The sequence below is a fragment of the Anser brachyrhynchus genome (assembly GCF_964034855.1).
Source record: "Anser brachyrhynchus genome assembly, chromosome: 1".
Classification (NCBI taxonomy): domain Eukaryota; kingdom Metazoa; phylum Chordata; class Aves; order Anseriformes; family Anatidae; genus Anser; species Anser brachyrhynchus.
This window is the reverse complement of record NC_137694.1, coordinates 175,204,343-175,229,917: the sequence shown is the minus strand read 5'-3', so window position 1 is coordinate 175,229,917 and position 25,575 is coordinate 175,204,343. Positions and strand designations below refer to the sequence as shown.

At 37.5% G+C, this 25,575-nt stretch overlaps 2 long non-coding RNA genes across 2 annotated transcripts in view; both read left to right on the top strand.

Moving 5' to 3' along the window:
• The first annotated feature begins 203 nt into the window (after positions 1–203).
• Positions 204–25,575, top strand: part of LOC308188226 — a 74,128-nt gene continuing 48,756 nt past the window's right edge. The window contains exon 1 of the long non-coding RNA XR_013945279.1: positions 204–447. This is a non-coding gene — a long non-coding RNA (uncharacterized lncRNA). The remainder of the gene's footprint in view (positions 448–25,575) is intronic.
• Positions 2,656–13,530, top strand: LOC308188225. Its single transcript, XR_013945278.1, has 2 exons — positions 2,656–7,494; positions 8,244–13,530. It is a non-coding gene; the product is annotated as an uncharacterized lncRNA (long non-coding RNA).

The following is a 25,575-nucleotide window of genomic DNA, read 5'->3' as shown; positions in this document are numbered from 1 at the left end:
TAATAAAAGAAAAAAGCCCACAACAATGCATTTGCTAGTGGACAGGAGTTGCAGAGCTACCAGGCCTTCAGGAGATCACTTCCAAAAGTTTCACCTACCCTGGCAGGTTATATATATATCATTCATAGAATATAAAATAGAAAATTAGCTGCAAACAGTACATAAGAACTGGCTACATAACACAGTGTCTTCTGAGACGTAGCTATTAAAGATGCATTGATTGGTTCTTACAGGTCAGCCCCATGCACAACACAGCACATGAATACATTCATGATAAATGTGCTATGGCTGCACAAGGAGGTCATGTAGCATGTCTGCTGCCTTCTCTCTGCAGATCCATGGATTTCTGTCTTCTCTTTCCTGTGCCAAAACAGCTATAAAACTCTTGTGGGCTTACAGCATGTAACACAGCTCAGACAAGCAACTCCAGTGGGAGAAAGAAGGAAGGTAAGACAAAATTGCTTCTAGCCTTATGCTTCAATAATTAATAACAAATAATAACATACTACACCCTTGAATCATTCTGATGATCAGAATTTCCAGTCTGAAGGGAGCAGACAGAGAGGAAGAAGGGATCTAGCTTTTAGAGCAGGTCTTACAAGTACATCCTGGCTTGCTCTGGGAAATTATTTTATCTGTGCAAAACAGAGAGCTGGCCTCTCTTGCTACAGAGATCGGTTGTGGGATGTATAAAACAGCCCCGGCATGTAGTGAACTGAATACCATACTGTGTGAAACACTCTGTAGCCAATAACATAGGCTCTGGCGAGGATCTTGGTGAAGTAGCATTTTTATTTGCGATTGCAATGGCGGGCATCCCATAAGCAGGAGCACACCTACTAGTTCCATAACACAGTTTATATACTTTTTTCTTGACGACCGGGACCCTCCCCTGTTTCCTCATTGACTGGGTAATCCAGGTTCACAATCTATCTGGTGCTTCACATACAATACATGGCTTCCAGTTGCCAGCCTGTTATAAGTCAAATTTATTTTGACTTTTATACTCTTTGAGGTGGTAATGTTTCTTACACAGTGATTTCCACCTAATTGCTCTAAGGATTCTGATTGTCTGCATTTTACAAGGTCGTCTGTTAGACTTTCTTATCACTGCAAGCATATCTTAATACCACATTCCTTCCCTCTGAACAATGTAACTATGCAAAAACAATATTTTTATTCCCACACATACTACAAAAAGAAAACATGAAAATGGATGATGAAGATACAGACTTTGAGTTTGAAATAGGCAGTCCCGAAAGTAAGAAGTGTTTGCAGGGCATATGTAGGAAAGCTATGGACATGATATAGTTTATGGCTTGTCATTTCATTTTCATCTAACTATTCCTACCTATACATGGTTAGTTGCATGAGCCTTGTTTATGTAACTGTTATTTAAAAATACTTGCAGGAAGAGAAACATACACAAGAAGATTTAATCTTTCACACCGATAATTATGTGCCTGTAAAACAGAAGGCAGGGCCTTAGGGTTTTTAGATGTTCAGTGGCAGAAATTTTCTAGAACTGATCAGAGGACAGGGATGGTGAACTCATAATGTGTGTTGCTATTGCAAATGGTGTGCAAGTAAGGTTTGAGATATCTGCTTTCTTTTGGCTGCTGTAGAGCTTTTGCTACTCACACTATTCAGCAAGCACTGCCTGGCTACAGGAAGAGTTCAAAGCATCAGCTATAAGATAAAGAAATGGCTTAGAGGCTGTAAGGAGCAGGAGGAGATAAAGTTGAATAAGGAGCAGATGGGGGTAGAGAAATACTGTGGAAAAGGTTCATCAACTCCATCCTTGTCTCTATACCACTTTTCACAGACATGCATACAGTTTGAAAGTAATGTTTAATGACGATTAATGTAGCCAAGCCTTTATTCTTATGCTCTGAATGGTTTATTAACTTAAAGAATGTCAGTTTTTCTTCACCTTCTTTAACATTGTTTATGAATGTACAGTTATTAAGTTTTCTGTCATGAGAACAATTCAGGATGGACCTTGAAATAATACTTTATATTTAACATGTCACTAATCATATTGAACTAATAGTTACCTCTATGCATTTAACATGTATACATAATGCCACCATAGTGTGGTTAAAACATGAGAAACATTATTTTAAAATAACATTAAAAATACTGTGTCACAGCTTTAAAGCATGTACATAATGAAGAAAATATGTCTTCAATGTTCTGTGGAATATATGACAAGTGTACTGGGAATAGAGGGTCAGTTCTTTACTGGTACAAGCAGAAGCAGTTCTAGTGAAATGAAAGGCCTTCTGCTTGAACTGTCAAATCTTGAGAGCTGTATTATTATTTTTCTCATAGGTCTTCTGTTTATGAAGTTAATAGTAATGCAGAATGACAGAATAATTGCTGTTAAAATATCTTCTCTTTCTTTTCTTTTTTTTTTCCAAATGGAATGTGATTATGCAATGAATCTTCTATACAGAGAATAAAGTATATTAAGGCACTTCACTTCAGTTGTCAGGAATCCAATTGAGAGTTTAAATAACCATAAAGTTTCCTCTTTTTCCTTTTTTTTTTTTTTTTTTTTTTATCTTTCTGGCAAAAATTCTCAACCCCTAAGATTTTTTTTTCTTCTTTTCAGCTCTAAGGATCTTATGTCCCAAATAATCTCATTGAAGAGATAAAGCAGCTCTGAAAGAGCCTGCATTAGGGGGAAGAAAAGTTGCACAACTTGCTGAGAAAGACAAAGTAGGGTCATTTCTTCAGATCATCAGCTAGTCTAATTTCTGTTCCACAACCGTAACCTGGCTTCATGACTTGTGGGTTTTCCTTCAGCTTCACATCATCACCTGCAATTTGCATAATGTAAAACTCCAGGAAAACACAGGGCAGGAAAAGCTTAAATTAACCTTGTAAGGTCTGACATTCATTTTGGCTCATTAATTTCAAAGCACATGTAATTCTCATACTGAATGGGTAGTGAATGCCTTCAGCTGTAACAATGAACTGCAATAAAACATGAAAGAAAGAGTGTAATTTTAGTACTATATCTGAAAAGAGTAAGATTAGATTTTTGTGTTTGGTTGCCATGTCATATATGGGAAACATAAATACTGCAATGTAGTCAGTTTCCTATACTGAGGCATTATAATGAACAGTGAAAATCCTCTGAAGATATTTTTGAATCATAATGCTAACTTAAGAAGATATTATAACTTCATTTACTGAAATCCAGTCCCTACTATCCAATTTTGATAATGTGCTTGGTATCAGTGTTTTATGAAACCACATTAACTATTTTATTTATTTATTTACTTATTTATTTAGATATAGATAGATGGATGGATAGATAGATAGATAGATAGATAGATAGATAGATAGATAGATAGATAGATTTAACTGCCTCTGGAACATAACATATGATCACGATCCATGGGGAATTATCCTGGAACTGTATCTTGGTAATTCACGGTTTCTTTCACCTTTGCTGAGTTTAAAAGCATTCTCAGGGCTGCTTCAGAGATGTTTTACATAACAATACATACCAGCATAATAAAATGTGTTGTGATAATATTAGAATAGTAACATACAATGTGTTTACCTGCAACAATCTGCCATATAAGCCAACTGCAGATCACTCTGCCCAGAACAATAATTGACACTCCAGGTTCAATTGTTGTTTTAAGGTTATGTATTGACTTAGGAATATAAAATGTTAAATTAGTGTTTCACTCGTGTCCTCTGACAAAACAAAGCATTGTATCAGAAGAGTAACTACTTAAAAGAACCAATCCTACTCTCTCAAGCAATTTCTTACTCCTGTAAATACAACTCTTCATCTATTTTTAGAAAAAACAAGCAAACAAACAAACAAACAAACAAAAATGAAGCAACAAACAAGCAAAACCCCAAACCCTAAAAATTTGAATATACCTGAAAACATATTTCAGGAAGTCAGAAAAATAAAGCAACATTTCTTGAATTCCCAGAAATATAGTCTCAATACTAATGTTTCAGTCTATTTGGACCTGATTTCTCCTGAGCTGTGTGTTTCGTCCCATGGTCTTCCCTACATCAGCCTCTTTGCTGAGAGCTTCTCAATGAAGTAGATGTAAGAAATTTTTGAAACAATCAATTTTCTTTTCTGTATCCCTCTTGGCACAGATGTTACAAAATAATTCAGCCTAAGGCAAATGCTTGGCATGGACTATTTCAGTGTGAAGAATAAACGTCAGCAAAGTTAAAAACAAACAAACAATTAAAAAAAAATGTTGATTCACTTTAATAAGTACTGTTATCTCCACATATTAATAATTAAAAGAGTAACCATAAATAAATAAATAAATATCCCATTCAAAAGACTCTTCAGATTAAGAAATGTCCTCTAAAGTACAATATTCACTGTGAACAGTAAGACATAATCTTTGAAAATGGCCTGAAAAATAAAACAAAAGAACAAAAACATATCTTACCTTAATAAAAAGCTTAAGTTGACAATACTGAAAAGAGCAGGTCAGAACTTAAAGCGTGAATTGAACAAACTTATTGCCCTCACACAGCAACGCGCACTTTACTAGATTCAGCCTACAGATGCCACAACTATGTGACAAAACTTTCCTAGGCTTAGGAAAATGATGAAATAAACACAATAATTTAAGCAGAAATGCATATAGAAAAATAATGGGTGAACAATCCAACGCTTGGTGAATTCTGCTTCACAATGATAGGAAGAGCTGACATTGAAAGATCAAAAAGTGACGTCGCTATGAATGCTTTGCCACCACAAGCCAGTTATTCCTGTGGTAACTTTCTGACACCTCCTGCTTAAAACCCAAAAAGTCAGCAGGATTGTGAGGCCCCACTTTAATGGTCTTTATTTGTACTGAAAATCAAGATCAAGTGAGCTTTTGCCCTTCTGCTTCATGGAAGGTTTCTGGCCTCCTTGAGCTCGCAGGAAAAAAAATCAATTTTTGCCTTTAAACACCCCAAAACTGTGCCTAAGTTTATTCTATTTTCACTACATGACTTAGTATTTTCTTAGCTGAAAGCCAAATTTGCCTGTGTGGGATCTATTTATACTACATGGAGAAAAAATCCTCTTCTAGAATGTGATTCATGACATCCTAAAGTACACCTCTTCAGACAAAATTGAACTGCTTATTTATGTCTATTGACAATAATGGGTTTGAAGGTGACTAACTCAGAAGATACCTGCTGTGAAGGCATTTATTCAGATAAATCCACAAAAGATGTTTTGCGTTTCCAAGCATGCTCATTCCAGGTCTTTCCTGAACTTTGCAAAGATCCAGCATTTTTAATGTAAAGATCTGACCTACTCCTGCGTAGTGAATATCTTGGGATACAAAGATAGGTGTTTAGCTATGGCATTAGTTAAAAGAGCTGTCTTGTGCTAATTAGAATACATTTTCTCATTTCATTTTATATGGGAGAATACAATACTCCCATATTGCTCAGGGAGTGACTCACTGAATTTAAGGCCATGTAGTCCAAAAAGGTTCATGTTTGTTTCTTCAAATTATGTCAGTGGAGGGTAGATAGGCAATGTCCATACTAGATGGACATTTCAAATTTGTGGTAGTTTAACACCAAGGCGGCACCACACTGCTCTTTCACTTCCCCCATGCAAAAAGACAGGGGGAGAAAATAGGATGTAAAAAAGCTCACTGGTTGAGATAAGGAGAGGGAGATCACTCACCAATTACCACTACAGGAAAAACAGACTTTTATTGGTACAGGGGAAGCGGGAATAGAGTATACAGTCAGTCCATAATGCTTTGTCTCTGCCGCAGCTTCATTCTCTTCCCCTGCTTCAGTTTGGGATCCCTCCAACCAGATGACGTCTTTACTGATCTGATTCAACATAGGCTTCCCACAGGCTGCAGTTCTTCAAGAATTACTACTACCTGAAAGGAAGCTGTGTAGACCTGGGGGTCGGCCTCTTCTTGCAGATAACTAGTGATAGGACTAGAGGGAATGGCCTCAAGTTGCACCAGAGGAAGTTTAGGTTAGAAATCAGGAGACATTTCTTCTCAGAAAGAGCAGTCAGGCATTGGAACAGGTTGCCCAGGGAGGTGGTGGTGTCACCATCCCCGGGGGTGTTCAAGGAAAGGTTGGAGCTGGTGCTTAGGGACGTGGTTTAGTGGGTGACATTGGTGGTAGTGTGGTGGTTGGACCAGCTGATCTTGAAGTCTTTTCCAACCTTAACGATTCTATGATTCTAAGAACTGTTCTAATATTGGTCTAATATGGGTCTGTACCATGGAGTGCAGTGCTTTGGGAATGGACTGCTCCAGCATGGGTCCCTCATGGGTGACAGCTCCTGCAAGACCATCTGCTTCACCATGGGATACTCCATGGGCTGCAGTGTGGTGATCCGCTCTGCCATGGTACACCATGGGCTGCAGGGGAACTTCAGCTCCATCTCCAGGAGCACCTCCTGTCCCTCCTTCACTGACCTTGGTGTCTGCAGGATTGTTTCTCTCTACCTTTTCTCACGGCTCTCTCTCAGGTGTTGTTGTGCCACATTTTTTCTCTTTTAAATATGGTCTCACAGAAGTGCAAACAACATAGCTCATTCGCTCAGCTCTGGCCAGTGGCAGTTCCCTTTGGAGCCAGCTGAAACTGGTTCTTACCTAATATGGAGCAGCTTCCATGTTCTTCTCACAGATGCCATACCTGTAGCACAGCACTACCAAAATCCCACCAGGTAAACCTAACACTTACCTCATCTGAAAAAGTATACCTGCAGTATCACCCACAGCCCACAAGTGTGTATCAATAAATTTGGGGTATCAGAAGCTCTGCTTCTGAGATGTGGCATAAGAATATAGGACAGCATATGTGGGACCACACACTTCTGGGATGTGTTGTAAGGCCCAGAAGAATGGAGCGACCCAAACCTGAAACTACCTTTGTTCCTATTTTCTCAGGAAGATCTTGGGTGAAATATTTCGCATAATTCTGTGATTCTGTGATTTCCCTAATATTTCCCATTTTCCTTAATAGAGTTAGGTGGAATGCTACAAAATAGTTATTATTAAATAAAAAGTAATATTTCTGAAAAGTTCGGATGGTTCTCAGAGTATATGTCTACTATTAAACAAAAGGTTCAGCAGTGAACTTGATCTCTGGACCTCGATCTTGTGCATAATTAAATTGTAATCACTATTTCTGTCTCAGTTTTGGTGTATACTGAATAACTTTGTCTTACAAATCATGTAGAGTGAGTTAATTATCAGCAGGATAGGCTCATACTATCCTGTGCCACTTGAACTCTGGTCTGGATGCCCGCGTGTGTCCCTCTTTTGTTCAGCAATGCGGATATACACACACAATGTGTAAGAAGGCTTTGAAAGATGTCAGAAGCTTTTCCAATTTGAGGCAGAGGTTAAATAAGGTCCGCAGCCTACATTGCAAGGAAGGGAAATTAAATATAACTTTAAGAAAAAAAAAAGAGATATTGTTTGTATTTATCTTTCCTCAATATTAATGTGTTCAGTTGTATATTCAGTACTAGTGAGACCTTTGAGCATCTGGGTTTTATTGCAGGTATTTCTAATAGTTTCACTTCAATCTATACTGAAGGGCATAAGAATTTCCTTCTGTGTCATGCAAGTAAATAGACTCTTTTAAAATCATTTGTGAGTTATCTATCCACTTAATTAGGTAATTCAATAAGTACTTTAGTCCGTTGTTTTTATTGTCTTTTACTGCTTTTGCTCTGATGACCTTTTTCTGCATATGCAGTTTGTGAATTACTGGGCTTTTGACTGACACTTGTTAAGTGTTAGGGTGAGATATTTCTGCAGTGCTTGATCTTTGTCTTGAGTAGAATGAGTCATATTCTTTATTTAAGGTTATGAAAAAAGTATCTTTTAATTCAAAAGTATTATGCTGTAGGAGAGATGCTTGAGCTTGAGGAAGTTGTAAGTAAGGAAGTTGTTTGTACTGTAGGTTCTTTGTCTTAGGGCTTCCTTGCCTACCAAAAGTTAGATGCATTTAAGAGTTGGATAGTTTAAGAAGACATTTAAATAAAACAGATTTAAGTCTCTTGAGAGTGTTGAACTTGGTGTATACCGCAGAATGAAGAATTCAAGGGGTCTTTTTATCTGTTTACATCAATACTTATTTCAGGAATAAATGTCCATAGTGTTACAAACATGCTAATTGGGAACTCCTACTGCAAGATATTTAAAAATAAAAGCAAACACTTCAGAAGGCAGTACTTATGTTTTATTTTGCTACAGAGTAAAAGTTAAACTGTCTATCACAGTTTAACTGATGTGAGCAAACAAGCTTCTGTCCTCCTACAGCACTTTTTACAGACGTCAGATTTAACCTTCAAAAGATCTTCTGTATAAAGGGGTTCTACTTTGACCTCTCTAGAGAGTTTCACTCCTATTAATATTAACAGAAATTGTAATTTTCAGAGATATTCAGTAGTGTGGTTTTAGGCATTTTAAGGGATTAGAGCTCAAAGAGGCAAGAAGGACAAATTGTAAGAGTGGAAGAAGGAAAAAAAAAACTTTCTAGGTAAGCTTTAGGTTATACAATAATTTAGAATTAAAACACGTAGTAGATACTGAATAATCATTGTATAATTACCATTTGCCAACCCAGTGTCTATTCACTGGATGTAACACTGTTGCAGGATACCTTTTCCTCTTCTGCTTTCAGACAGTTACCATCATTGTAGTTTATAGACTACGAGGCTTCTCATTTATACAAAGTGAGCCCCATTCCCATTGTCACAATCATTTCAGAGTTTCAGAAAGACAGTGACGGAAATACATCACATTTCTTCTAAACACTCACAAAGGGAAAAAAAATACATTTTCTGTAAGATACTGTTCTCTGAAACTGTCCTGTTGATAGCAATAATATGTGTGACATGGGAGTATATTGCAGTAAATAACTTTTGCAGTTGATTAAATGCCTCAGCTTCTCAAAGGCCATTTCTTGCTTTGTCTGCTTCAGCATCATAGATCTTCTCTTATAAATAGAACAGATGTCAATTCTTGAAAACGTGATGCTCAAAACTTCAGTTATTAAGTAGAAAACCTTGACAGTAGATGATTTTTTATATTATTATTTCTTTTCTGGGGTGTCAGATTCTAAAACTTTCCTTCAATATTTCAGATTATCCTCATTTCAAAACTAAGAAGATATAACTGGACAGAGAATGTTGAGAGGAAGAGATACAATGGATTTTCACCTATTCAATTTTCCAATCCATTTGGATTTTTGCAGCCTTGGAGACAGCCTATGCTTTTGTTGTTGAGGAAAGGATTTAAATATTATTGAAAACCCATTAGTAACAGTTAGAAATACTCTTTGGAGCTATAAAAAGCTGGCTGGATTTCTATGGAGCAAATTTTTAGTATGGTGTATGTGGACTTAAATCCAAATTGGGTAATTTTAATAAATAATGGTAATAATAACTACTGTAAAATGTAGGCATATGCTGCACAAACTGTTATCAGGAAAAAAAAAAAAAAAGGACGGGGGGCATTTTAATCATAAAGATGTGTATAGTCTTAGAAAAACACAAACAAAATGTACCTGATGGAGTTCAAGTGTTTGGACAATGCTCTCAGAAATATGGTTTGGTATTTGGGTGGTCCTGTGTGGAGCCAGGAGTTAGACTCAGTGATCATTGTAGGCTCCTTCCTACTCAGGATAATCCATGATTCTTTGAATACATATCAACTTCCTTCCTTCCTTCCTTCCTTCCTTCCTTCCTTCCTTCCTTCCTTCCTTCCTTCCTTCCTTCCTTCCTTCCTTCCTTCCTTCCTTCCTTCAAGTTCAAATGTCTGTTTCTCAAGGTTATTCTATTTCTGAATGGTGTGATTACTAAAATGTGGAGTATAAATTACATTTACTGTCCTAGGGTGGATACCTAACGGTGTATATGACAAGGTTATTTTTTTTTTATACTAATGTATCTGTAGTCACAGTTTTTTTGAATCTCATTTACAATAGCAGATGTTTTATAGCCACCTTAATGTATCTACTTTCTAGAAGTGATCTGAATAAATGTAAATCTAAGTTAGGAATATACCAGGGGAACACTATACCCCCGGCTTTGGGAAAAAACCTCTTCATCTGAAGGAACAGTTAATGGCTTTTCATTATCCATCTAGTCTTCAAAGATTTCCACGCAACTACTATTATGTGGTATAGAGTAGTCAATGGAATAGGCATATTTACTTCTTAGTGAACAAATATTTCAATACAAACATATACTTAAGCAACTGGACACAGGTAAAAGTAAATCATGTAGCTGTAGTGACATAAGGCACAAAACACTCTAGAAGACGAAGCTCAGAGTCTAGTGGCACTAAATATTTTATTTTGCTTTTTCTATGTTATAAATTAGTTCTTGTTCTCAGATTTTATAACTCTTCTTTGTGGTTTACTGGGACAGTCAGAGCTTTATATATATATATATATATATTTATTTGTATAGGAGAAAAGATTGGAGAAACTGGGTTCTGGGGATCTGTCCCAGAACCTGTGGAACTATCCATGTCTTTTTAGTTCCATGTCCATTACAGTAAAATGGCATAATTATTTTCCAAAATGTTTCAGGAAAGGTGTTCATTTCAAATATCTGTTACACTTCTTAATTGAAAAATAAAATAAAAACAATCCCAAAACCTACAGAAAATGCATGCAACTACTCTTAGAGAAAAGAAAAAAAAAAGACATGAAGGGAAGAGTCATGTTTGATCATGTTTGTCTTTTCATTTTGCAGCAACAAGACAAGAGGCAATGGGCGCAAACTGAAACATGGGAAGTTCCAGCTGAATATGAGAAAACACTTCTTTACTGTGAGGGTGACAGCTGGAACAGGTTGCCCAGAGGGGCTGAGGAGTCTCCTCTGGAGATATTCAGAGCCCATCTGGATGTGATCCTGTGCAACGCACTCTAGGTGATCTCTGGAGGTCCCTTCCAACCTCAACCATTCTCTGATTTTGTGATTGTGGTGGTTTTACTCAGGTGGAGAGCTGAGTTCCACCATGGCTGCTCTCTCACTCCCCTTCCTCAAAGAGGAAGGGGGAGAAAATATGACACAAAGAGCTCAATGTTTGAGATAAGGATGATTTAATTAAAGGGAAAAGGGAGAGGGGAAAAAAAAGAAAGAGAGAGAAAAAAAAAAAAGCAAAGGCTGCATGGAAGCAGAGAGAGAAAAAAAACAGTTACTCTCTACTTTGCATCAATGAGCGATGTTCAGCCACATCCTGGGAAGCAGGGCCTCAATACGCATAGTGGTTGTTTGGGAGGACAGATGCTTCCACCATGAAATCTCCTCCCCCCCGCCCCCCCCCCCCCCCTCCCCCCTTTCCCCTTTTCCACCTTTTATTGCTGAGCGTGACATCATGTGGTATGGAATATCCCTTTGGTCGGTTTAGGTCAGCTGCCCTGGTGATGTCCCCTTCCCATCACTTGCCCACCCCCAGTCTGCTGTCTCTTGGGGGCTTGGAGGGAATCCTGATGCTGTGCCAGTACTATGCAGCAATAGACACAACACTGGTGTGATACCAGTCCTGCTCTAGCTACAAGTGCAGAGCACAGCACTGTATGGGCTGCTGCATGGAAAGTTAACATCCCAGCCAGACCCAGCACAATGATCTGTCCGATCATATTCAGACATACTGAATTCAGACATTCAGACATACATTCATAAATATTCAGCTACTGCATCGAAATACTCCATTAATCTCCTTCCTTGTATTAGAGTATAAAGTAATCTATCATGATCACTTTAAGGTAGATGGTGCAATAAACAAATTATCTAGGAATATGGTGTTGATTAGCTTAGGAACATTCATCTTATATATACCTAAACTAACCCATGGTAGCTGTATTTGTTCAGTGAAGTCCACTGCAGTTACTTGTTTATATGATCTTAAAGAGGGAATTTTATATAATGGAAGTAAGGCGTAAGAAAATATTTTACATTAAAAAGTCAATTTTGAAAGAGATTTAATCTATAGTCACTTTGTAAAATATAAAGAAGTAGCTTATGCAACTTTTTATAATTATGATACGTTTATTTATTCAGTACCATCCTTTAAAGTTGCAGAATGTGTCTCTAGAACTAAAGCAGAATATGCAACACACTCTTGCAGGGTCTCCGTTATTGCTTTTTGCTTTTCAAGAACAAAGTCATTCAGGTTTAAAGTGTATATTTCTTCCTTGTGCATGAAGATTTTGAACACACTATACAAAGAAAAGGAGAAAATGGTAAGTATTCCAAGGAGCTGGCCTGGTAAATAAGGGAGGCATTCGGACTGTAACAGAGGACTGAATGTTCCTCAACTCAAGATGAGTTTAAGTGTCAGATGGTAGCATGCTGGACTTTTTTCACCAGTTCCTACATTTTTACATGTAAATCTGAACCAGACAAAAGTAAACAGATTCATCATGTGTTCTTGCGCTGCTTAGAGTGATCCAGCAAGATTATATTGACTACTAAATCCTATTCCTGGCAGCCATGTGAGACTAGGGCATGCATAAGAGACGGGAAGGTAATGCTTACTAAACACGTGACATGAATGGGACTTTTCTGATGAAATATTGAATTTGGGGGTATGCCTTCTGGGGAGCAATATGCAGACATCAAAGAAACCATTATCAGTGCAATCATAGGTGCGAGACAAAGCATAGCTCTCCTTTTAATAGTTAAGAAGCTAAACTGCCACAGATCTTACTTCAAATACAGGAAAAATGGGTTCCGAAAATTTCTTTTACAGTATATACAAAAGCTTTCAGTTGCATGCTATTGTAAGTGTGAATTTATCATCCTTGTTGGAATAGTTTCATTTTGTGTTACTAATTAAATATTTGTAGGAACAGAAAGTGAAAAAAAAAAAAAACCCTCTGTGATAGAAGTTATGCCATTTATGTGGGAGAAGAAATTTCACTGTAAGTTTTCTAACAGAATAAAGCAGATCTGGATCAGGGAACGCATATGATAAGCAAGTGTTTGAAACTTGAATTATACGGCTTAGGGGCTGTCTCACCATAAATTACTCTATAAACTTGATGAATTTTTAAGTGCAGAAAATAACTTTAGATTTTATTTATTTATTTATTTTACCTGGAGTTGGAAAATGTTTCTCATTTGAATGTTATTAAATATGTTAAATTTCCACTATATTACTTCACTGACATTGAATAAGTGAGAGATACACACAGGGTTTATGAATATTGACTTGTCTAGTCATATGTCTATTAACATTTCTATACACTTATTAGATAACAAGGAATTGTGAAAAAAAGAAAAAAGAAAACTTCAGCTAATATACAGTATGCAGAGCTATGTAGAATCCTAATGCAGAAGGAGTCTGAAAAAGGACATTGACAGCCTATATAATGACAGTGTTTGAAAGGTTACTCCTTTCAGTTACCAAATGTTTGAATATAATGATACTTTTCAGTACTTGGAACCAGCAGACTGAGGATGAGTCAGAAATGCAAATACAGTAGCTTGCATTAAATGTCCCAAAGGAAAAAAAAAAAAAAAAAGGGAAATGGAATTTAGAAAGATCAGACCAGGAACAAGAGAGTCACTATAGCACCACCAAGGATGGAGAAACTTCAAAAGATTCTGTATTGATGTTGACTGTCAGTCCCCTCTGTCGTGTGTAACATTCTGCTGGAAATCTTGTGTGAACAGCTTTTGTTTTGATATTTCAGAACTTCCAGTTCTTTTTGCAGCATTGCTCAAAGATACAGAGATGCATGAAAAGAGAGAAAAAGGTGTTGGAAAATTAAGCTATGTAAAAAATTTTGAAACACACAAAAAAATACAATCACTGATTCAGGTTTGACTTCAAATGATGAGTGATTTCTTTTTGGAAAATAACATATTCTATTTCCGATTTTTAAGGAGGATGCTGAAACTGAAACTGAAAATTCTGGATTCCTTTAGCTTGGAATATAGCATAAGATATCCATGTTAACTAAAACATGGTTATTAGCAGTAGCATATCCATACCAGAATACAGGCTAAATTACCTCATCAAGATGCTTCACAGTACCACAGGTGGAATGAATCCAGTAACTGAGTTAACTTTTTCAAACCTTCAGATATCTCTGCATCACCCCTCAGGTCTCAAAACATATATGGGGATTACAACAGTTTTGAACGTATTCTTTAATTTAGGATTAGATGTACATGCCAGTAGTGCCTTTTCCAGATCAGCCTGTTTACACCAAATAAAATAGTGTTGTAAAATGGAGAAAAGGTCCTCTTAAAGAAGAGAAGGATTTTTTTCTTCACAGTAATGGTTTGGCTTGGAAAGGACATTAAAGATAATCTTGTTCCACCTCCCGTGCCCTGGGCAGGGACACCTTCCACCAGAACAGGTTGCTCAAAACCCCATCCAACCTGGTCTTATATGCCTCCAAGGATGGGGCATGCACAACTTCTCTGGGCAACCTGTTCCAGTGCCTCACCACCCTCAGAGTAAAGATCTTCCTTATATCTAATCAAAACCTACCCTCTTTTAATTTAAGACCATTAGCCACTGTACTATCACTACACTCCCTGGTAAAGAGTCTCTCCCCAGCTTTCTTATAGGCTCCCTCTAAGTACTGTAAGGCCACTATAAGGGTACTCTCTGTAACCTTTTCTGCTCCAGGCTGAACAACCCCAACTCTCTCAACCTGTCCTCATAGGAGAGGTGTTCCAGACCTCTGATCTGACAGGTTGACATCTTTCTTGTGCTGGGAACCCCAGAGCTGAACGCAGTACTCCAAGTGGGGCCTTGCAAGGGCAGAGTAGAGGGGGAAAATCACCTCCCTCAACATACTGGTCACGCTTCTTTTGATACAGCACACAATATGGCTGGATTTTTAATACCCTTTAAATATGAATGGAAACTGATTTATTTTTCCAGGGCTATTGTACCAGTTTTCTTCATCTTGTTGACTTGTGAGGTTTTAACAGATTCATTTTAAATATATTTTATTCCAAGATTGTAAAAACAATTAAAGTTGCTAATTACCATCAGTATATTTGCTTACTGAATCCCGTAATAAACGCAAGCATTTGTAAATAAAGAAAATTATTAAAATCTGAATAAATTTTACTCTCCAAGTGATAAATGTGCTATTCTTACTGAATAAAAAGGAAGGCATATTTCATCTTCATGATGATGACTCTTTCAAATGTTTTAATTATCTGAATCTGGGACACTCTTGGATACTTGAATTCAACTGCATGTCACGGGTATATGTGTATGTGTATAGAAAGCAATAGAAAGAACAAGAGACATATGAGAGAGAACACAATGATGAAAAGCTGCAAATACACCAAACACAAAATTCAGGAAATTATATATTTAAAGTGGTTTGTGTTGCTGATAACGTTAAACCCTCCTACATACCAAAACTTAGATTATCAAACAAAAAAATGGAAAACGCATACCTAACAACCCTTTGAGAACAATTTCTTTTAAGTGATTAGCAAGCATTACATAAAGACATGTGGCCAAGGGTGAGAAAGAATTTAGTTTGTCAGGAAAGCAATCAAATGCAGGAAGAATAAGGCCACGTTCTTTTCCTGCTATTTTCCTATCTTGTTGTTCACTGTGCAATACATAAACGAAGCAGTGTTCCTACAGAACTGCTTAAGATAGAACACTGATTCATAATAAAAGAGATTTATCATTTGAACATTTTTAGATGTCTCATAAGTGTGAAACAAATGATCATGTAAATAAGGTTTGCCTCACCAGTGACTGAATCTTCAGCTGACAATATCTGCATTGCTAGCACGGCCAGCAGACGTAGTTGTTCAGTCCCAGCAAGGTCAAATACAACTTTGCAGAACTGGATCCAAAAAAGAGCAAAAAAGTTATTCTTGACTTTGGTTCAGCACTTTTGAGAGTCCATGTGGAGTACTGTGTCCACTCATGGACTCCCCAGGAATCAGAGAATCACAGAAAGGTTTGGGTTGGAAGGGACCTGAAAGATTATCTAATTCCAACACCCCTGTCATGGGCAGGAACACCTCCCACTAAACCAGGTTGCTCAAAGCCCCATCCAATCAGGCCTCAAGCACTTCCAGGGATGAGGCATCCTCAATGTCTCTGGGCAACCTTTGCTTGTGCCTCACCACCCTCTGTGTGAAGAATTTCTAATATCTAATATGAATTGTTTTTCTTCTATTTTTAAACCATTACTCTTTGTTCTTTCACTATACTCTCTGATAAATAGTTCCTTTCCAGCTTTCTTGTGGTCCATGTTTAGGTACTGGAAGGCCGCAATGTGTTCTACCCAGAGCCTTCTCTTCTCCAGGATGAACAACAACAACTTTTTCAGCCTGCCTTCGTAGGATAGGTTCTCCAGTCCCATGGCTTGATGTTCAGATTTAGATCAGTGAAGACTCGTGTTCTGCAGGGGTCAGTACTAGCATTGATGTTATTTAACATCTTTCACTTTGACATGGACAGTGGGATTGAGTTCAATCCCAAGCACAGATACAGGCTGGGCAGTGAATGGACTTAGAGCAGCCCTCAGGAGAAGGACCTGGGGGTGTTGGTTGATGAGAAACTAAACATGAGCCAGCAATGTGCATTTGCAGACCACAGACAACTGTATCCTTGGCTGCATCAGAAGCGTCACCAGTAGGTCGAGGGAGGAGATTGTCTATCTCTACTCTGATCTACGTGGAGTGCTGCATTCAGCTCTGGGCCCCCCAACACATGAAGAACATAGACATACTAGAATGAGTCCAGAGGAAGGCCACAAAGATGATCAAGGGGCTGGAGCACCTCTCCTATGATGACATGCTGAGAGACCTGGGATTGTTCATCCCGGAGAAGAAAAGGTTACAGGGAGACCTTATAGTGTCCTTTAAGTACCTTAAATGGGCCTACAGAAAAGCTGGGGAGGGACTCTTTGTCAGGGAGCACAATGATAGGACAAGGAGTAATGGCTTTAACCTAAAAAAGGGTACCTTCAGGAGAGTACTTAATCTTATACATATTTACAAGAGCATCTTACAGACTATGATAATTCAGAATAGTTTTTTCTCAGTGGTATAATGAAAAAAAGATGTAAAGTCTGTCATGTCAAGGGTTGTCTGGTCACTAGCTTTGTGTACTGCTAAAAAAGTCATACAAAAATTTATTTTTTTTTAACATTTAAATTTGACATTTTGATGTGTAGAATTCAGTCATAAAGTCATTGTTTTTATATGATATTTTCTTAGAAAGTTTTGCATATTTTTCCAATTTCTATTTTTTTTCAAAACTCTTTTTTTTTTTTTTTGCTAGCTTTAAATTTGTTTGCTTGACCTACTTGCAAAATTCTGCATTTTTAGGGAGCTTTTTTTTTTTTTTTTAGTATAATTTAATTCTAGTACAGTACCTTCAATATGTTAACTATTCTGTTAGAAACTAGATAAGCAAGCTTTGGGATTAGTCTGGCAAATCATTTCTTTACTTGATTGCTTTTTTTTTTCTTTTTTTTCTTTTTTCTTTTTTTTCTGCTTCTAAGATCTTATTTATGTAATGTAAAAATCATTCATTTCATCTATTTGTTTTTCCTCTTTAGGAGGACCCATTGTTTTTATTTATTTTACTGCTACTTTGGTAATATCATAAAGATAGGATTTTTTTTTTAGGATCTTAACTATTAAGTTGGAATCTTTTTAATATAACCTGTCATATATTCTTTGATTTACAAATAAATTAAAAGGAAAGTAAAATAAAAATAAAAACAGAAACAGCGTCAACAATAACAACAACAAAGTAGAGAAGTCCTAACCCATTTATCAGAATAGATGAGTACCCACAGAAATTGTAGGCCTTTCTTTATGGATTGAGTTACATATACATTTCTGAACAGGTAATTTACTAAAACGGTTGTTTTCATAAGCACTGTAACATTTCTATTATTTTTGAGATAAATAAAATCTTTTTTTTTTTTTGACCGACAGAAACAAAAATGTAGTGAAAGATGGATGAAAAGATCCACCTTCTCTCAGAGCATATAATCCATAAAGTGAGAAAAAGTGAGAAATGCATATTAAAGGGATATATTTAAATATATCAGGTATAAAGGCTGGTAAAAATATGATGATGGGCAGACATCTCCTCTTTTGATAAACTAATCATTCACTCTATCTAAGGTGATTTTAGGCAACATTGAAATAAGAAATATGCCTCATAGTAGCATGAGATTCATGTGAGAATTAAATATTGCATTTCATATGCTTTTCACTAAGATTTTGGACAGCCATTTCAAACACTGTTTTGCGGCTACTGACATCTATACTCCCATTGAGTCTGTTAGTGGAATAGCCTACAGTAGAGTGAAGAGACACCTGACCCAGCACACATGCCAGAAGTGATGAAGTCCCAACAGCACTGAGTTAAGCATGAGTTTATTCATTCTAATCATATAATCACAATAGCCTCCACTATTGCTTATTGGAGGTTGGCAGATTAGAAAACATCCTTTCGATACTGAGCTAACTTGCTCATGACCAGTCCCATACACAGGCAAGTTGGCTCCACAAAATATATATTATGCTATTCAAATGCATAGAGCCAGTTTCGGTCTGAAGCTGTGTTCCTGTTGTACAGCATCTAAACCTATAAACTTTATAGATATGCGGTACTGCACAGCGCAAAGACAGCTGAGGCAACCTGAGATCACCAGCAAGGCCTCAACACAGCAAGGAAGCAGTAATAAAACTGGACAAAAAAGGGATGTCATTGCTCTCCTGAGGCTCTACACTCGGTCCAGTAACCTGTGCATTGTCTGAACTGGTCTGCCTGGAATAAGGCAGATCCTTTTGCCTCTCTGGCATAGTTTATCTGAAGTGTGGATAGCAACTTCCCAGCAAATGCAATGGTTACTAAATTTAAGACCACCTGTAGATGTTAATAATGTTTACATATGAGCCAGTCAACTAAACTCCCTGTTTGATCAGAGGAGAAAAATAACAGTTTTTGCCTTGTAATTATTTATTTATAATCCTAATCAGAATTGCTCCTCAATATGCTTTATTCTCCACAATCAATAAAGAAGAGCCTGGAATGTCCATCTTGGATGTGGACATATATGACTGATGTGTAGAAACAGATGGAATCACCCCTGGCAGCTACCACAGCTTTTTATGTCCTAGTAGTTTAAAATGCGTTAGCAAACTTTTTTAAAGAACTTTTTATTTATTTATTTGTTTGTTTGTTTATTTATTTATGTTGAATAGAAAGAACAAAAAGTTCATCTCCCACTAAGAAAATGTTTACTTATAAATTGACAAAGGTGGACCATGTTTTGCATGCTTGGAGTTCAAGGAAGCTGAATAGAGCTCATATCTGATCCTTTGAGATGTTTTTGCCATTGAGTTGGGAATAAGCAAGGAGATGGCTTTCTTTGCTTCTGATATTTAATGGAACAGTGGCTTCAGGATGATGACCCTACCTATAATTAATTTCATAACATCAAAGCAAAACTGATTATTTTTTATTTTTTATACCTGAACTTGAAGAGCAGGGCAAGAGGAATGCTGCATACAGTGTTTCAAACATCTTTGATACAAATCTGTTATTCTGAAAATATTTTTTTTTTGAGAGAGAGAGAAGGGACAAGAAGAGAAAAGGGGGAAGAGAAAGGGCTAATTTCAACTCATATTGTATTTTGAATTATAAAAATATCACTCAAAAATGTCAGGCTGTTGAATTGTATTGTTCTGACAGCTTCAAACTTCTAATTTAGTATGAGAAAATTATTTTAAGAGTAGAAAAACATTTCCTGTCCACATCCGCTACTGTTGTAAATATTACACATTATTTTCACCAAAGACAGTCTGAGAAAAATGCTCATTTAAACACTGAATTTACAGATGAAGTATTTGGGAATTTTCAGACCCCTAAAGAATATATGAACAAATATATTTCTCTTACTGATGAGATAGCAATGGAAGAGGTTTGAGAAAATATCAAATGAATGCTTAAATAACACAACTGTAAATTAGTAAACTACTAAATTACATAATAAATCATATTGAACCATAGGAATTATTATTATTTTTTTGGTTATATTTCTGCTTATTTTTAAAACTTGCTGAACTGATGCAATGCAATGTCAATATATTTTTGAAATAAACACCAGATCAAAATTAGGAAACTGTCTGGATAGGTTAAACACAATGAAAATACTATACATTCTGATCACCTGGCTTGTTTTCAGGCATCAGTAACTTACTGAAACAGTGTTCTTCAACATTAACTTTCTGTGATTAATAATAATTACGAAGATTTATAGGCTGACTGTTCTGGGTTGACCTCAGCCGGCAGCTAAGTACCTGCTCAGTCACTCTCTCACTCCCCAGCAACAGGATGGGTGAGAGAGTATGAAGAAAGTCAGAGAACTCATGGGTTGAGGTAAAGACAGATTAAAAAGTGAAACAAAGCTGCACACCAAAGGAGAAGCAGAATAAGAAATTTACCCACTGCTTGCCATTGGCAGGCAAATCTTTAACTACCACCTGAAAAACAGAGCCTCAGTATGGGTTAATGGTTATTTGGGAAGACCGGTGCTATAATGACAAATGTCCCCTGTTCATCCTCCTCTACGTGAACCTTTATTGCTGAGCATGATGTCACATGGTATGCAATATTCCTTTGGTCAGTTGGGATCAGCTGTACTGGCTGTGTCCCCTCCCTGTGTCTTGCCCTTCCCCAGCCTACTTGCTGCAGGGACAGAGTGGGAAAAAGAAAACCATGACACTGTGCAAGCACTGTGAATTAGTGTGCCAAAACACTGGTGTGCTATAAACAATGTTTTAGTCACAAATCCAAAACACAGCACCATATTGGCTGCTATGAAGAAAATTAACTCCATCCCAGCCAGACCCAGTACAGTAACCGAGGGAACCTCTGTCAAATAATAACATATTTAAAAACAAAACCAAAACCAAACAAACAAAAATTAGGGCTACTTCTACTTTAGCAGGTTTTTTATGTGAGTATCTCTATTTAAACCATATACATCTTTTACATCCATACAAAAGGAGTTTTGCATGATTTTCATATTATTTTTTTTTTAGTGTTTGACAAAAATCATAAAACTGTTTTACTTTTGTTATTATAATAGGTGACTGCAAACAAGAGATTTAAAAGCCATGTGTAAAAAGAGACAATGTCTATTAAAACTAGTGTGCACTGGCGGTCTAAAATTCTGTGCATGGCTGCCTAACAAATAGCCCCCAAGGGTCTTGAATGAAGTCTAAAGAAAGAATTACAGCTGAAAGACTAAGTTCATGGTCTGTCCTTAATTCACCCATCTGACACTGCAAAACAGTCTATTTTGTCTGTAACAGTGGTCAGGAGGAAGGAGTCCAGTTCTAGCAGGTAGGATAAAAGCAAAGATGACATAAACTTCTTTCACATCTCTGTTTTGGAAGTCTATAAAAACCTTACTTCTGTAATACTTTTCATTTAAGGACAAAAGACCTTTTCAGCTATTAAAATAATGAGCTTTAAAATATATATATGAGTGAAGTATTTATAGTTGTTTTAGAAATGGTCTGAAAACCCCAAAGAACTTTCACTATTACTAAAATTAGGTATCTAACTGTTGGCCAGATTTATTCCCTACACATCATGCTCAATTTAAATTGATTTGGAGGGTTGAACTTTATTTTATTACATTTTTACTGCTTCTGTTCTGATGTGTGTACTGAGATGGACATATCCAAGCACAATGCAGTGTGGGCATCACCTATGTGAGAAACACTCTGTAGCCAATAACTTAGGCCCAGGCGAGGATCTCAGTGAAGTAGTAATTTATTCACAATTGCAATGGCGGGCGTCCCACAAGCAGGAGCGCACCTACTGGTTCCAAAACACAGTTTATATACTTTTTGATGACAGGACCCTCCCCTGTTTCCCCAGTGAGTGGGTAACCCAGGTTCACAATCTATCTGATGCTTCACAGACAGTGCATGGCCTTCAGTTGCTGGCCTGTTAAACTTCAAATTTCTTTTGACTTTTTTACTGTTTGAAGGGGTAATGCTTCTTCACATATCTGACTTGACTTAACACCGTGATTTTCACCTAATTGTTCTAAGGAGTCTGGTTGTCTGAATTTTACAAGGTCGCCTGCTAAATTTTCTTATCACTGCAAGCATATCTCAATACCCCATTCCTTACCTTTAAACAATGTAACTCTGCAAAAACAACATTTTTATTCCCACAATTCCCCCCTTTTCTTTTTTCATAAATTGTTGATTTTTGCAAAACTTTTTTGTAAGGTGTAATTTGGTAGATATCTTCCTCTTCTTCACCTTCTTTGCTTTCCATCTCCTCTAATATCATCACGTTATCTGAGTAAGGTGGTGGCCTCATGGTCATTTGTTTCAATAGTGCAGTTTCAGTTAATCCCTGTACTAGTCCTTTTACAGAGGGGATAATGCAACAACCAATGGCTGTCAAAACTCCTGCTACTACAATCAAGGATGTAATTATGCCTAATTTTTCTACCAATTCACTGGCAAGGGTGATAAACCCTTGCAATGCTCTAATTACTATGCCATCCGGGGCAGTAATGTTGGGTATAAAATTGCAACAATGGTTGCTCAGTATCACACACACACACCTCCTTTCTCTGCGAGCATCATATCTAATGCTAGTCTTTTTTCCCAAGCCATTTTGCTGGTGGCATCTAGTTGTTCAGCGATTCCTATTATCACATCCCTTGTATAATTTATGAATCTCTGCTGATTATAATAAATATAATTAATCCAATCCACATTCTTATTGATTGTTACCCACCAGAACAGTGACTCAAACCCTGCAGTAATTTGATTCCTGGCTTTATGTTCATCAGGAACTCCTCTAGGTACACCAATAGAATCTGTGTACACTCTATCATCAAATGATACTCCTAAGCTTCTTTTACTTCTTCTGGGTATTTGTGATGTTTCTCTTTCAAATACCAGGGTGAAGGGTATAGCTAATTGAACAAGTGCACAGGTGCCTCCCCAGTTAGATGGCAGGATGGACCGTAAGATCTTCCCTCCACAGTACCACCAGAGATCTGCCCTGGGGATCTCAAGTCTTGAGCAGTTTCCCATCAAGTCCTTGGTAGCATTCAAGGTCCTCTTGCACAAGGCAAATTCTCCCAGATGCCGGGTAGCACTCACACCCTGCCGTGAGAGGCAAGCTGTATGGTTACCTATAGCTGTAGAGAACGCAGGGGGAACCCTGATATTGCTATCACGCAAGGAAGGGAACAGCAAAGAGAGAGACTTACAGGCCTCATTTCCCCAGGCAGTCTTTTCTTGGTACAATGCAATCATACATCGCATCCCCTAGGAATCCTCGGTCCACCCCAATGGGCAGGGCACTATCTGGGCAATCGGTCATCCTGAGGCACAAGCATAGCAATTGCTATGGTTGAGACTCTGGACAGTATATTTTGACCCATTCTATCCAGACATTCACATCCCCATACCCTGTTTCAATCTTAAATGTTTGAACTGCTGCATTTCAAAGAGGGCCTCCTGTTTTCTCTCCTGTTTTCTCCTTGAGTTTCTCCCTTTCTCTGATGGCAATAGAGGATAGTTTCCATACAGCTATTCTCAGTCTGGCTGTTGGGTCTCTCCCAGTTATTTGTTCTCTCTGCTCATTGTCGTTGGGCATTTAAATCTCCACAAGCTAACACCTCACAAGCATCAAACATGACAGATTGTGGTACAGAACCCTCTGTCACATTCACCCATATTTTTATGGGGTATCCTGTCTTACTGTTATCTGGTCATGCCTTTTCCAAGTTGCCAATTGACCAAGGCTTTCTCTGAGGCCTACAATCACTAAAAACAAAATCAATAATTGATTTTTCCCTGTCATTATTTTTAACCCTTAGGTTTCAAAATAATCATCAACACAAAGAATAAGATGTACACTACTACTATAACAAACCCCCCTTGGGAGCACTTCAATTCACTATAGGTCTGTCCATCCTCTCAACCACAAGTCACACTCATTAGTTACCTGTGAAAATAAAAGGTTAGTTTACAATTGTAAGCATTTATCCCCCTCAGAGTCCACTGTGAGATTTTTCTCTTCGATTTCAACTTCCAACAAGTCTTCTGTAGGAACAGCTTCCCAGGTACTAGGGTCAACGGATGCCTTCACTCGAATATAGTGAGTCCAACCTTTTTCCGCAGTTCCTATGGCTGTTTCAGTGGCTAGTAGTACTTAGAAGTGTCCTTCCCATTCAGGCTGGAGTTGATCCTTTCCCGGTCCGAATCAGGACCCAATTTCCCACAGGTCCTGACAGATGACAAAGAAGAGGACAACCCCAGAATACAGTTGTTAAGAAAACTCACTTGTTTCGAATTGTAGTATCTCGTCCCTTCTGCCCAGATAGGGTAATCCGAACAGCATCTCATACGGTGAAATTCTAATATCGTTTCTTGGTGCTGTTTGAACCTGCAGGAGTGCTAAAGGTAAGCATTTTACCCAAGGAAGTTGGGTTTCTAACACTAATTTAGTTAATTGCTTCTTTAATGTCTGGTTCATTTGCTTTATCTTCCCAGAAGAGGAGGGGTGCCAGGGGGTGTAAAAATCCCACTCAGTCTCTAAGGCCTGCATTAACCCTTGCAGTACTTGTGAAGTGAAATGACTTCCTTGATCTGAATCACTGTTTTCAACTATCCCATATCTAGGGACTATTTGCTCCAGTGATACCTTAGCCACCATGTTCGCAGTGGCAGATACTGAGGGGAAACCTTACACCCATCCAGTCACGTGGTCATTTAGGACAAACAAGTACTTAAGTCTCCCTGCTTTAGCTAACTCAGTAAAGTCTACCTATATACTTTGGAAAGGTCAAATCCCTGGCTCCCATCCCACTCTAGGTGGGTTATGGATGACCTTTTTATTTACCCTTTGACATATGGTACATCCTCTGCATATTTGCTTCACTAAAGTGTATATTCCTACACAGACATACTTTCTTAGCACATCACACATTGCTTGCACCTCCCAATGACTCTCTTAATGTAAAACGATTAATATTTGCCTCATTGGTGCTTTATTCAGCATTTCTCTCCCATCAGGGAGTATCCATTTTCCTTCAGACTTCGTGGCTCCTGATTCCTTAAAAAAAACAAAAACCATTTCTCTTAAAACTTTTTAGTTCTTTCTTAGTTTTCAACAATTCCCTGAATCCTCTTTGGATTTATTCTTTGTTTTCCCTCAGATATTAGATGCCTTATATAACTGACTTCTTTTTCTACATATTGTAATTTATTTTTCAATACTCCCAAGCCCTGCTTTCCCAGAAAGTTGAGTAGCTTGTTAGTAGCTTCCTTCACAACTGTTTTCTCCTGTCCTGACAATAAAAGATCATCCACATATTTGTAACAGTAATACCTCTTCAGGAGGCTGGAATTGCCCAAAATCTGTTCTAGAACTTGCCCAAATAAATCGGTGGCCCTGTAAACCCCTGAGGTAAAACTGTCCATCTGTATTGTTGCTTCCACCACATTTCAGAGTCTTTCCAGTCAGAGGTGAATATATCTTTACTCCCAGGGCCTGAGAG